This window comes from Lissotriton helveticus, chromosome 1_1 (genome assembly GCF_964261635.1).
Source record: "Lissotriton helveticus chromosome 1_1, aLisHel1.1, whole genome shotgun sequence".
Classification (NCBI taxonomy): domain Eukaryota; kingdom Metazoa; phylum Chordata; class Amphibia; order Caudata; family Salamandridae; genus Lissotriton; species Lissotriton helveticus.
Window position 1 is genome coordinate 1,310,647,195 of NC_136057.1, and position 14,522 is coordinate 1,310,661,716.

The following is a 14,522-nucleotide window of genomic DNA, read 5'->3' on the forward strand; positions in this document are numbered from 1 at the left end:
ACATTCAAATTGAGCTCTGAAATTTTTAGTTTGATCCATTGTCTATTTATCATAGGGGACGAAGGTATGGTGGCTGACAAAGAAAAAAATGGGATGGTGATCATTCCAAGAGATGGGTTTATTTGTTTTGAGCATTATGATTCCAGGAGATCCCAAAAATTTCAACCATTGTACGACCCTGTAAAAAAGCTGAATGAGGTTATGAATTTCCAGATTTGGTACGATTGTTCTTGGTTGAGGTGATGATGGTAGGTCAAACCAAATGTTTAGGTCACCGGGAAGGTACGGTTTAGTGTGTTTGGTGAAAATGTTCAATATGGCATCTAGTTTAGGAAGACGTCTGTGAATGTTCCATTATTTTGAGGTGGCCTGAGTATTAGAATGCACCCCAGAAAGTAGGCAGAAATTTACATTTCACTAAGAATGATTTGCAGTCCAGTCCGCCAAGTGAAGTTCTTTAGTATTGGAGATTACAAGTGATTCTTTGAAAATCGTGGGCTATATCTCCTTCAGCTTTCCCCTGGTGATTTGTTCGCTCACTGACAGAATATCAGAAACAAAAATATTGTGGGGATAGAATATTGTGTCCAAAAAATCGAGGACCAAAATATCAAGAAAGAAGGTGTGAATAGTTAAGTATAGATTTACTATTCTTAACTCCACATCTACGTACCTTGAAGATATATATATATATATATATATATATATATATATATATATATATATATATATATATATATATATATATGCGGTATGAAGAGACATCAAAAACCAGCAACTGGATAGACGAGGCAAGACCCATAGATAGTGCAGAATTTCTTTTAATCAGAGACCCAACACCAGTCCGACATGACGCGTTTCGGCTTCTCCGAGCCTTGATCACATGACACAGACATGGGGGCTGATGACCCTTTTTAAAGTGCACAGTGCTGATTAACATAATGGAAATAGAAGAAATACTTTAGCTTGTAACATAGCTTGTTTGTATAGTTTGCAGACCGGACCCAGGTAAAGTGATCTGAAATACCAAACAACTTAATGTGTTCGAGTATGATTCATATGTTTCAGAATAGCAATTCTCAGATTTGTACAGTCTTATGTGCATAGGAGAATCCGTGGGGGCAATTATAAATAGAATTAAAAACATTTACATTGGTAAATCGTTTAAAACAATAAATAATCACAGTAACCACCCAATTGCTGACCTGAAAGCAAAATTCTACCGTGTGCATAAATATCTGCAACAATAGAAGCATAGATCACATATTAGTGCCAGCAAATTTAAAAAACTGGATAAGTAATTTAAAACTGGCGGAGGTTTAGCCCCAGTGGGCATAAAGTGCATTATCTGGGTGAAGTCCCTGTGCAAACTTGCAATTGTAAACAAACAATAAGTATACGATAAGTATACGATACCGCCCAAGTGGGCAATACCATCTGTGCAAAATACATAATAATTTTAGTATTAAGATGCAAACTTAACTCCATTATGTAATACATTAAAAGTGCTACCAGTGAATTTAAAACCATGAAATCGATGTTAAAAAACTCATGTAATTACAGTACGTGTGGAGGACTTAGAAAAAGGGTAGTTCAGAAATAACTTTTGCTTCATATAAGTTAATGAAGTATATTACATGGCACATTTGGTTGCAGTCAAACTCCTATAGTATCAGTGAATTATACTTATAACTGGTTAACTATAGGTACGTATAGCAATCATCACTGGTATTTAGCCCGTTAGGAATCTTGGTGTCTAGTAGGATGATGTGCCTAGTCTCCAATTTCCTCAACAAAGCCTCCCTATCACCACCTCTCCTTTGTGGGGGCACAGAGTCTATTACATAGTAGATCAAAAGTGAGACATTTCTTGCATGGACCTTGTTGAAATGCCTGGCCACAGGATATGCTGGATCCGCATTGGTAATTGCCCTCAAATGTTGTAGGATCCTTTTGTACACCTGCGGTCTGGTACTCCCCACGTACCTCAGACCGCAGGGACATTCCAATACATATAATGTGCATTGAGATCTGCAGTTCAATTTCTCTTTGATCTTAATAGGTATAGGGAAAAGAGGAGACTGATAATCTGATCTACTGACACCATTCTTGCAGGCCTTACAGGTGGAACAACGTAAAAAGCCCCTACTACCAGATAACCACGATCCCGTGGCTACCTCAGGGCTGCTGGAGACTAGGTTATCTTGCAGTGATCTGGCCTTTCTGTATGTTATATTGGGAGAATTGTTGAGCAACTGTCCTATTATCAGATCGCTCTTAATCAGAGACCAATGTTGTTTTATGATTTTATGTATGGCCTGATGTTGGTTGCTGTACCCAATAATTAGACGAACCTCGTTGGAGGTTTGTGTTCGGGCCCTGGCGATGCTAGTTGTTGGGTCCAACAAGGTCTTTCTGTCATGCATATTCGCTCTATTTATGGCACTTTCAATACAAGAGTTAGTGTAACCCTTCTCCAGGAATCTGACTTTACATGCATTTTGTGCTGTTAAACAGTCAGAGCTATTGCTGCAAATCCTCATGATGCGGAGCATTTCCCCATAAGGGATGCTCCTTATCAGGTGCGCCGGATGGTGGCTACTGGCGTGCAGTAAGGCATTGCCTGCCGTAGGTTTGCGATAAAGCCTGCTTTGTAACTGACCCTCAAGAACAAAGAATTCAACATCTAGGAACACAACAGTTTCCTCACTCATATTACTGGTAAACTGTAAATTTAGTATGTTAACATTCAGTTCCTGTATAAAGGATGTTGCCTCCTCAATAGAGCCCTCCCAGATAAAAAGAAGGTCATCTATATATCTCCACCAAGTTTTGACCCTGGTGGTCATGGTCAGATTATGTTCCACCATGAGGACCTGCTCCTCCCAGTAACCCATGTGAAGACATGCGTAACTGGGAGAGAAACAGGCCCCCATAGCAACTCCCCTAACCTGTAGAAACAGCTGATTGGAAAAAAGGAACACATTATTTTCTAGGCATAATGAAATCATAGCCAGTAACATTTTTGAATGTTGTTGATAACAGGGAGGTCTTTTCCTCAAGAAATGTTCCACAGCTCTAATGCCATCCCTGTGTACAATGCTGGTATAAAGAGACGACACGTCCATCGATACCAACACATATCCTGGTTGCCAATTAAAATTGGCCATTTTTCTGAGGAGATCACTCATGTCCTGGACATAGGACGGCAATGTTTTAACATGTTCTTGTAGGAAGAAATCGATATATCTGCTTACATTTTCAAGGATGCTATTTCTTGCAGATATGATGGGACGCCCAGGAGGTCGTTGGGGGTCCTTATGAATTTTAGGAATAAAATATATAACTGGTGTTGTAGGACAATCAATTTTTACATATTTATATTCCTCCATGGTTAATAGGCCCATGCTTCTCCAAGCAATCAGTTTAGAGTAGATGACCTTGTGTGCCTGTTGTACCTCATTGGCACTGATTCGCTTGTAACAGTCACGATCTGTCAATTGGCCCAATGCTGTTTCCATGTATTGATTTCTTGCCCAAAGGACAACATTACCGCCCTTGTCTGACTGGCGTATGATTACATTTTTATTTGTCTTGAGTTTTTTAATCAATTTAAAATACTGAGTGTCCTTATAGTTCCTTCTCCTGGTCACGTTGTGTGTCTTGATGTGCAAGTTCTTAAGCTCAGCAGACACCTTGTCATGGAAGCTATCCAGATTATCTTTTAGCATCAGTGGGCAGAATTTGGATTTGGGTTTGAAGGGGGTTGGTTGCAATTTTGGTACCAACTCCCATTCAGGGATTGTTTGCGTGTGCACCCCTTCCTCTTGTTGTAGTTCCAAAAACTATATATATATATATATATATATATATATATATATGGTAAGAATGCCTTTCAAAGAAATATATATATATATATATACAAGGTACATAGATGTGGAAGTTTTATATAGTAAAATTCTGCTTACCTATATAACGCTTCACAATATTTTTATCCTTAATATTCTTGACATAATATTTTGTCCACACAACATTTTTTCTCCGATGTTTTGTCTATGCACCGATTTTGTAAACGACATGGATATGAGTTACCTCGTGGAAATGTATGAAGTTGTCGTTTTTAAAGAAGCTGCAACAGGAAGGAGAATGTGGTAGTTGAGGAAGATAAAGTGCCATGAGCAATTTGTTTGTTCCCTTTTCGCTATCTATTTGTTGGTGAGATTGAATGGAGGTGGGGGAGGGGGGGAAAGAACCAAGCTTGAGGGCCCATAATGCTGCAATAGATTTTAGCCTTTGTGTTGTTGTCATGAGTTAGAGGAGAGGTATGAGTGACATAGTACCTCTGAGGAAGTGCAGTTACTGACAGGTAGCTGAGGCGTTACTACGAGATAGTTGACTTTGGAGAAGAACGGCAGTAGAGACAACATGATGTTCTCTGAGCTCATATGGGGAACAGAAAGAGGATGAGACAGAAAGCAGTTGGTTTGGGGAGTGGCAGGGAGTAAAAGTGTCTTTGGGATATGGAGCAAAAGTTCTTTTGTGGTGTTGAATGGGGGGCTTAATAATTGAAGGGGTAGGGTGAGAAGCCTGTTTCCCCACAAGGGAGGACTGGAAGGAGGAATGTATAGGGCCTGAGTGAGGAGAAGTGGCGCCAAAGAAGCTAGCAGTGGCTTAGGAGGAAGTACATGGCAGTAGGGTAGGAGGGGAGGGTAGTGATCATCAAGCTGATTGGTTATGAGATGGTGGGAGGCTGGTTCGGAGGAGTTCAGGAAGTAGAGAGGAGTTTGAGAGACGGTTATTGGCAGGGATGATTAATTGTGTGAGTGCATTGGGATAAGTGTAATTAAAACCAAAGGATGGAGGCTGATTTCTCATTAAAATGGATGTTACTCCGGAATTACAAAAATAATATTTGTTTTGCAGTAGTCCAGAAAGAGCTAACGTGAATGTATGTATTGTTTTACAAACAGGATGTCAAGCCTTTTCCATGAAGTACGGGACAAATGTATGCATGCCTTTCACCTGTCCCAGTAATGGCACTAAAGGCAAGCAGAAATGTTGAGTCCAATGCAGACCTGATTCTCAGTACCCCAAAGAGGTACTGAGATGCATCCTGTCCACTAACAGCAGCACTCCAAGGACCATGATATAAATTTTCCCAACTTGCTGGCTCTGTGATCTGCGAGAGATGCAGCTCAGCATCAAGGAGATAGGGACTCTAATATTTGAGATTACAGATTATCAATGTTTACATCTTTTTCTTCATACTTGATATCTCATGAATCATGCTTAGCCAGTGAGGCATAACGCCTACGAACATGACACCCAATTAGATTCGGAGTATGGAGATTTAGCTCATGTAGATATTGTGAAAATATGGCCTGGATCAACTTCCTATGAATAAATGTTTGACAATGTGTCCTAAACAAGTACAGGAGACCATCAACATAAAAGTGTTATGATCTTAAGAGAAAGGTTCTATGCTGAAGAACGATAACAACAGAATGAAGTCTCTGAAAAGTGTATCCTTGCTTGGAATGTTAAATTAATCCTATTGTTCTTTTTAAAAAAAAATCCCTGTTCTATACGTTGATGAACCATTAGCTACTTTTCTAATAATAAAGAGTTTTATCAAGAACCAAGGATTTTTGTTGAAAAGTGTTTCTTGTTTTCATATAATCTAGATAATTTGATTACTGATTTTCCTCCATTCAAGCAGAATCTGTACTCCTCAGAAGCAAATACCAATTTTAACCAGTATTTCAACAGATCACAAGTGTTCAGAAAAACAAAGCAATTCTTTGTAAATGTGGTGTTATAATTAATTGGTGGTGACTCTCTTCTGTCAGATTCAGTTACATTGTCTTCAGTTGTGTGGACAACCACACCGCTCATGAGATGCAAGTGTAGCATAATTCAATAACATTCTTTGTCATAATGTTTACAAACTATACTCATAAGCATATTTCTGGAAACACTACTGCTTGGGTAAGAATTGCCGAGCAGACTCAAAAGTGGGTAAATATGTTCTAAAATACATCTTTGGGACATTTTTCATCCCACCACACCCCAGTTCACATGTTCAATCATCCAATCACTGACTGTTTGGCACTCTTTTTAATGGCATTTGAATCTATACAAGTTTCCACGCCAGAGAATAGAATATCTCCCTCAAAGGAGTCCTACGTCATGTGCCAATTTTTGAGAAAATCATTTCTTATTGTTTCATCTCTAGAGGTGCATGACCTTGACCTTAATACCTTGGACACAAGAGCACAGCAATGGTGGCTATAAAAAGAGCATATAGGCCTTAGAGGTCACTTCTCAGTCCATGAACATGATTGGCAAAGTTTGTTCTTAGCTTATGTATTGTCTTTGAATGGCCCTGGACTTTAGCAAATGGAGAAATATTGACCTTGATGAATTGCATTTCTTCTTCAACTATGCTAACTAGATGGCATACACATCAAATCATTTAAGATCCACGACTGTCCCATGGTGCCAAAATCACTCAAAACTCATTTTAAAATTCAAGCTGTTCCAAAATGTTTTCCCTGATACAGAGGAATATTGCATAATCATTCTTATCAGCATTCCTGCTTTCGACATTGACAAGGTATGGGTCAATAAGTAAAACATTACACAGCCAGCAAACCTGTATCCCGGAGGATGGGCGGCGCTATCCGTGAAAGTGATAGAAGCATAGTAACAGCGAACAAGTGCAACAGTTCAGCAGGAAGCCCTTGCATCTGCTTTTCTATTTTTACCCCCCCCCCTTCCACCCAGTCCCCAACGTATAAATTGTTATAACCCAAGGAGGCAACATCACATTGTCAGCCCAGTCTTTAAAGAATGTTTGTAACACTTTTCCCACAAGGCAGTATCCAGAACATGCATATCATCATCAATTAGCGACCCTACGTCTCAGACCCCATATCCTGCCCTCTTCCGTCCAAGTGTACACCATTATTTTCACATTCTAAGTGTTCATCTATGACAACTCTCCCCTTGCTTCCCATCTACCGTCTCGGGTCCCTCCGCTACCCTCACGCCTACTGGCCAGCTCATAGTTGTATTGGGCCTTTCAGAGACCCCGTCCAGGCCATGATAGCGTCTCCATTTACCCCATACTTTGCGGAATTTCCTCGGGCAGCCTCTTGCTTTATACGTAACTCTTTCTGCCGCCATGTAGACATCTAATCCCTTCCGCCATTCTGAGGCGTGTCAGTCACTCCCCACTTCTTAGCTACGTCTCTTTTGGCCACCACCAAGGCCAGGACCAGAAATATTAGCTGTGGGCGGGGCAGATCTATGTCATTGGTCATTCCCAGTAGGATCAGCTTTGGTTCCAGCAGAATGTCTATCTCCAGTATTTTACTCAGTTCAGTAGTGATCTTGTTCCATTAGGTCTGTATATGTGTGCATGACCATAGTATGTGTAGGAAAGTCCCGTCTTCATGCCCGCATCTTAGGCTGCTAGGATCTGACACCCTCCCCATTTTACATAGCCTTATTCTGTCGTAATATACCCTATGTAAGATTTTAAACTGGATTAGGCGTAAGCGTGATTTGATTGCCACGTCTCTGGGGTACATTAGTACTCCCCCAATCTACTTCATCCATTTCACCCACTTCCTGTTCCCACATGTCTCTGAGGCTCACCAGTGTGTTCGGTCTATTATTTATGATTGTTTTGTAGGTTAATGAAACTGCCCTCCCCGGGATCTTTTCTTGCAGTAAACGGCCCTCTAATGGTGCGTATTCGGGGAGTGGTTCCCGCAGTGTCTCTCCCGCCAAGTAGGCGTGTCTGAGTTGTATGTAATTAAAAAGTTGTGAGTGTTGTAGCCCAAATTCGGCCTGTAGGGAGGCAAAGGGTTTCAATTCGCCGTTTTTGGTGACGTCTCCTAGTGTGGAGATGCCGACGTCGTCCCAACCCCGGAACCCTTTCAACTTGTATAATTCTTTGAGCCAAGAGCATTCCCACAATGGCGTCTGCTTCGTAGCCCTGTGCGTCCATCCGGTGGCATTCGTAGCTCTCTTCCATGCCCCCAATGTAATCCTTGTGGCCGTCAACAGTTCAGCCTGTCGCTTTCCCTCATATATGTAGTGTAAACTTGAGTGTGTGCCCATGTGGTACCGTTCTAGAGCATAGTTGGGGTGAGTGGCGGGCGCGTGGAGCCAGTCATTAATGGGGGCAAGGTGTTCTGCCCAATAATAGGTCTCCAGGTCGGGAAGTGAGATCCCCCTGTCATATTGATGTATCTGCAGCGTTTTCAGCGCAACTCTGGGATGTTTCCCCAGCCATAGGAAAGACCGGAGGTCCGCATGTATGTTCCGAAACGTTTTAGATGGTATCTGGAAATATTTATTTTGGAAGGCATAGAGGAACTTTGGGAGCGATATCATTTTGAACATCGCTGCCCTACCAAGTAGTGTCAGGGGGAGGGATTGCCACCTATCCGCATCAGCTTTGGAGTCATGCATGATCCGCGCGATGTTTTATTTATTTTATTTTAGCGATTTGTATAGCGCCTGGTGACCCAAGGGCATCCCCGCGCTGTAAGGAGATTGTTTATCCTGTAAGGAGAGGGAGGGAGGAGGAACAATTATTTCGGGAATAGGTGCGTTTTCAGTTGTCCCTGTCAGCAGTAATGAATATCCCCAGGTACTGGAAGCCTATTTCGGTCTTCTGTAGGTTCTGTGGCAGCTGAGGGCAGTCCTCTCGCCCTTGGGGATCATAGAGTATCGATTTGTGCCAATTAATCTGGTATCCTGACTTTGCGACGTATTCTGCCAGTTCATCAAACAGTGCCGGTATGGAGCTTTTAGGACGTGTGACGTAGAGGAGGACGTCATCGGCGTAGAGGGATTGTTATTCCTCTCTTGTGTCTGTTTGGCTGATATAGAACCCTGTGATCCTCTCGTTTTGTCTGACCGCGGCGGCCATCACCTTGATTGTCAGGGCGAATAGCAGGGGTGACGGGGGCATCCCTGTCGGGTTCCCCGTTGCATGGAAAAAGTCCTCGACATCACCCCATTTACCCTTACTCGGGCCTCAGGGCCTGCATACAGTAGGCCGATTTTCCCCCTGTATTTGGGTCCAAACCCCAGCCGTTCAAGTACCCCCTCCAGGAAGGGCCAGTGGACAGCGTTGAACGCCTTTTCGGTGTCGAGGGATAAGAACCAGTGTGGGTCGGCTCTATCTTTTACCACGTGTAGCCAGTTATGTGTCCTCCGCAAGTTATACCTGGTGGCCCTTTCCGGGATAAACCCTGTTTGATCTATGTGTATCAGGTCTGGGATGACCTTTCTCATACGCGCTGCCAGTATGGTTGCATACAACTTGGCCTCCACATTTAGCAGCGAGATGGGGCGGTATGAGGCGCAATCCTCCGGGGGCTTCCCAGGTTTGTGGATCGGGACAATCGTAGCCTGTCTCAGGTCTAGGGGGAATTGCCCCTCGTCCTCTGCATCCTGGAACATGTCCAGCAAATGCCGCGGTAGGAGGTCAGCCATGCTCTTAAAGAGTTCCGCAGGAAAGCCGTTAGGGCCCGCTGTTTTCCCTGTACGGAGTTTAGCCAGCGCCTCTCAAACCTCTTCTTCCGTAATGTCGGACTCTAGATCCGCACAGTCATTGTCCTCTAGAACTGGGAGGGTGATAGGCGCCATATACTGCAGTGCCTCTGCTTTGGAGCCCAAATCTCGGGCCGTATACAAAGTTTCATAACAGTCAGCAAATGCTTCAGCTATCTTATCATCGGTGCATGCCCATGAGTCCGGGGCTACCCGTATTTTCTCAACCCAGCGTTCATCCCTCTCCTACTGAGCCAGGCTAGGAGTCTCCCAGATTTATCACCTACATCGTAAATGCGGTGTAGGGTTGCCAGTGCCTGCGTCTTGGCCTCTCCCGTCACCAGCTGCCTATATTGTGCCTGTATATCTGCAAGACGTCTTTGCGTCCCTATGTCTTTCGTAAGTAGGTGTTCCTGCTCTAACTGTAGTATTTGCGCTTCAAGAGTCTGTATCTCAGTCTGGTTCTTTCTTCTAACCTCCGCCAATCTACCGTGTGCCCTATCACGAAGTACTACCTTAAGCGTCTCCCACAGGACTACACGGGAATCTACAGACCCCTCGTTTTCCCGCAGAAACACCTTCACGTCGGCTCTGAGCCCCCTCCTAATGTCCGGGTTTTGTAAATCCCATGCCGAAAGTCGCAGGGTCCCGGGACCCCTTGTCCTTCGTCTACCCGTCTGAATCACCAAGGGGGAGTGGTCAGACACCCCTCGAGCATAGTAGTCTGCCAAGTCTGACACTTGCAATGCCTGTCGTGCCATGAAGATGTAGTCCAGGCGAGAGTAGACTTTGTGTGCCCCAGAGAAGAAAGAGTACGCCCTAGCGTCTGGATGTAGCCATCGCCATACATCTAGGAGGCCTAGTAGTTCCATAGATTTGGCTAGAGGGGTCTTATTTTGAGATCTATCTCGGTCACCTGTCCGGTCCGCAGAGGAGTTCATGACATCATTAAAGTCCCCCCCAAGAATTTGGATCGTGTCCGATGTATTGAGAATTATGTCTGATATCCCCCTCATAGTGTCTGCCTGCAATTTGGGCGGGGCGTAGGCTGATATGAGTGTGTACTCCCGTCATCTCCATGACCCCCGCACCCCAACATAGGTGCCCTGCCTATCAGTCCAGACTTGCATCACTCTCATTGGCGGGTTCTTTTTAATAAGTATTGCAGTCCCTCTAGACCCGGAGGAGAACACTGCGTGTGCTAGAACTTTGTATTGTCCCCTCGCCAAGAATAATTGTCAAACAGTGAGCAACCCAAACTAACCCTTGAGGGCTTGGGTAATATAAGGGAAGGGTAAAAGTGCCTTCAAGGGATATGATTAAGTAGAATACAATTTATGATTTTAAACTTAGTTAATGAAGGAAAAATCAATTTTCCTAAACTGCAGCTCATGCATCAAAGTTAGATAACACAAACCATGAAATCACATAGAATGTTAAAAAACATATACACAACATATAAACAACAAAACACAAAGGTGTATATTAAAAAATGAATTTTATCAAAGGTTATTTTTTTAAAAATGACTCAACAAAGCAGAAACAATAGGAAATGCAGGTACACAAGGATAAAATCAAATTAATACGTGTCACAGCAAAACCTAGAAACCATCTATCCAAAAAATGAATTAAACATTGCAGGGATAAGATGATGATGTCGACGTTTCGGTCTCTTAAAGCACAGTTTCTGAGACCATCCTCAGGACTGATGTCACTTATATACTGCTAAGGGCTGTGGTGTAATCTGAAACATAAATGTTTACAGTTACACATCTATCTTGATTGACAGACTTTCATACACCTAAGTGACAAACTATAACATAACACTTACGGACTACTCTCACTATTACACACATATGGAAAAATATTTACACACTTATGTAAACAAACAACATCCATAGACTTTTAGACTAACATATACAAAGACTTATTGCGCACACTGCTAACAAATAGCTGTTGGGTCTATGCACAGTAATATTGGTTGCACACATTTGTGAGACATGACTAGCAAAAAAATATTCTCAACGTGACCTTAATAAAAAGGGTAGCTTAAGTAAACCAACATGTTTCCTGACCAACTAGGGTGATCTGCATGACTTCAATCATAATCATATACAATACTGCCTTTAGACACAGTTGATCCTCGGTTTATAATTTAGGCATCACCAGGTACTTCGGTTATCACAGATTCTATAATGCTTGTACTTGCTACTTTGAAAATCACCATGCACATTTATTCTGGAATTCGACATTGCCACATATATATGTGCCCAGTGCAATAACTTAAATAACAACGGTAGCTAGACACGATTGCTGTACCAACGTACCATAAATTAGTGTCTTGTCAATATACTATTGGATTTGAGACAAGGGGCCTCTGCCGGGCAAGGAGCCTGAAGATGACGAGATGAACCTGAAAGTGACGAAACCTATTCTCAATTTTGTGTATTTGCCATATGGTACACTTATCTAACTTAAAGTCAATTAGAAGTTACCTATTCAATTGCGAGTTATGCCCTTTCTTGTCGGTGCTCCCACGTTATTCAGGGCGTGTGCACGAGACGGACTGCGTGCTGGTCTGGTAGGTATTAGGGAAAACAATACAGACAATCAAAGAGCCGATCATTAAAGATATTGCAGGCGCTATTTTTTAGAGACAACACTAAAGACATTTAATAGATCCGCTGTTTCAACGCACCGTTAGTATAAGCAAGATGCACACGATGTTATGCCGGGAGGTTCCTTTTAGGAGTGATTCGGTCACTTTTCCTCACTAGTTCGTGAGTGCGGACTGCATGCACGGCCAAAAGGAGTTGAAGCCACACACTGAAGAAAATCAAAATACTAATGACTATAGGCATGCCAAACATTTTTTAAAAAGAGCATTGGGCCATTAATTAGGTACGCTATCTAAACGCACCTTCGATTTCGGGCAGGATGCACTTTATGTTAAAGAGAAATGTGTGGAGAGATACTCCAATCTCTTCGCATCATGGGTTCATGCGAGCGTTGTGGTTGATGACCTATAACAAAGATATTACAGCTATGAACAATACGTTGGAGCGTATCTGAATACGTTTAACGGGCGCCATGAAGTTAATATTGAGATTTACCTTGCGCACAATGACAATTTCCAGATGTGCAAGATGTACAATCTAGACGGCTCAGTAAATGGGCAAATCCTGCAATGAAGAGACAGATAACTATCATCAAGCATGTTTCAGTTTAAAGCTAGATTGGCTAATTCAAGGCAAAGGTTCAGCGCAGTAGGGCTTACCGGACAGGTGGCTGTGCGTCGAAGTAAATCTGACGATCCACAGAGATAGGGCAGAGTTTTCACGACCTACAGGGAGCTTATTTAAATTGTTGTTTGGAGCGCGAAACAGGACTTAACTTCCTGTTGCTGCGACCCAGATTTCATGTCGCCATCTTAGAGTGGTTAGAAATCGAATGTGGCCATTGGGAACTGCGCCGGTATACGTATTTAAAAGCATATATGACCGGCTAGCGTCTACACTGACTGAGCCTAGATTACACTATTAAGGCAAAGGCCTATATTAAATCAGTCTTTTTTTAAATTCGTATTCATAAAGTCATTGCTTATTTAAATTATGCCCATAATCCGGGTTGTGAGTCGCCATCTTTGAGTGGTTTAAATTCGTGTGATACTAAGCATTGGGATGTAGCGGGACATATAGGTAATATGGAATTTGAATATTTCAGAACAGCTCGCTATTTGGAACAAGTGCCTGGGGCGAGTTGAGCACCACTACGTATTGTAATTAATCTCTAAGATGTTTATTTGATATAGCTCACAAGACAGTTAATTCCCATGGATAAATGACAAACAAATCTTCGTGTTGGTAAAGCATCCGTGACATATACATTAGAAATACATATAACTCAATGCAAATACAATGTAGATACACAATGTCATACATCATCCCTTACTGGTTAGAGGAGCTGACATCGCAACCCTCTAGGCTGACAGTAGCTTAGGAAAGACATGCAAGTGCATGCCACTCGGTTGCAGAGTTGAGGCCTTTCCTGACTGTGTCAGTGAGGCAGATTAATTTGCCCTCTCTCAAAGAGAGGATTTTATCCACATTATTTTGCCGTACGTTGGGTCGGATGACTTCAAGCACCCACCACAACATGTCTGTCTCTTTGTGGCCCACTTGATGGTAATGTTCAACCAATGGGGCATTTTCTTTTTTGCAACGGATTCGCGACTGGTGTTGCAGAATACGTTTTTTGATTGGTTGAATGGTTTTTCCCAAATAGTGTAATAAACAGGGACATTGGATGCAGTAAACCACATTCGTGGTATTACAATTTGAAAAGTTTTTAGCTGTAAACTTCATTCCATTGATTGTCGAAGTTTTTACAGTCTTAGTGGTCGCACACGCAGTGCAATTATTGCATTTGTGATGGCCAACTAATGGACTTATTTGCCTCATGTTTTCCACGATATTGTCCTGGGGTGTATAGTCATAGGCATGGATTAATCTATCCTGCAGATTTGTACCCCGTTTAAAGGCAAATAGCGGTTTTTGTGAGAATTCAGGTAAAGAGTGAAGTAAATTCCACTGTTGAGACACAATTTTTTTGATTGCATTCGAGCATGTCCCAAATGTGGATACACAGACGATGTTAGGTTTATTTGGGCGTTTGTTAACAGTCAAGAGGGCCTCTCGGTCATTATACCAGGCCCTTTTCATTGACTTTCGAAGAAGTCTTGAGGGGTAACCTCGCACTTGTAACTTCTCTTTTAGTTTTCTGGCCTCGCAAAAATAGTCATCTTTATATGTGCAATTTCTTCGTAAACGAAGAAATTGCCCAAACGGCAACCCATCCTTTAGTGCTTGCGGGTGGTGACTAGTATACCGTAGGAGGGTGTTTCTTGCTGTTTTTTTAGTGAAAAGGGTGGTGTATAGAAAGTTATTGGG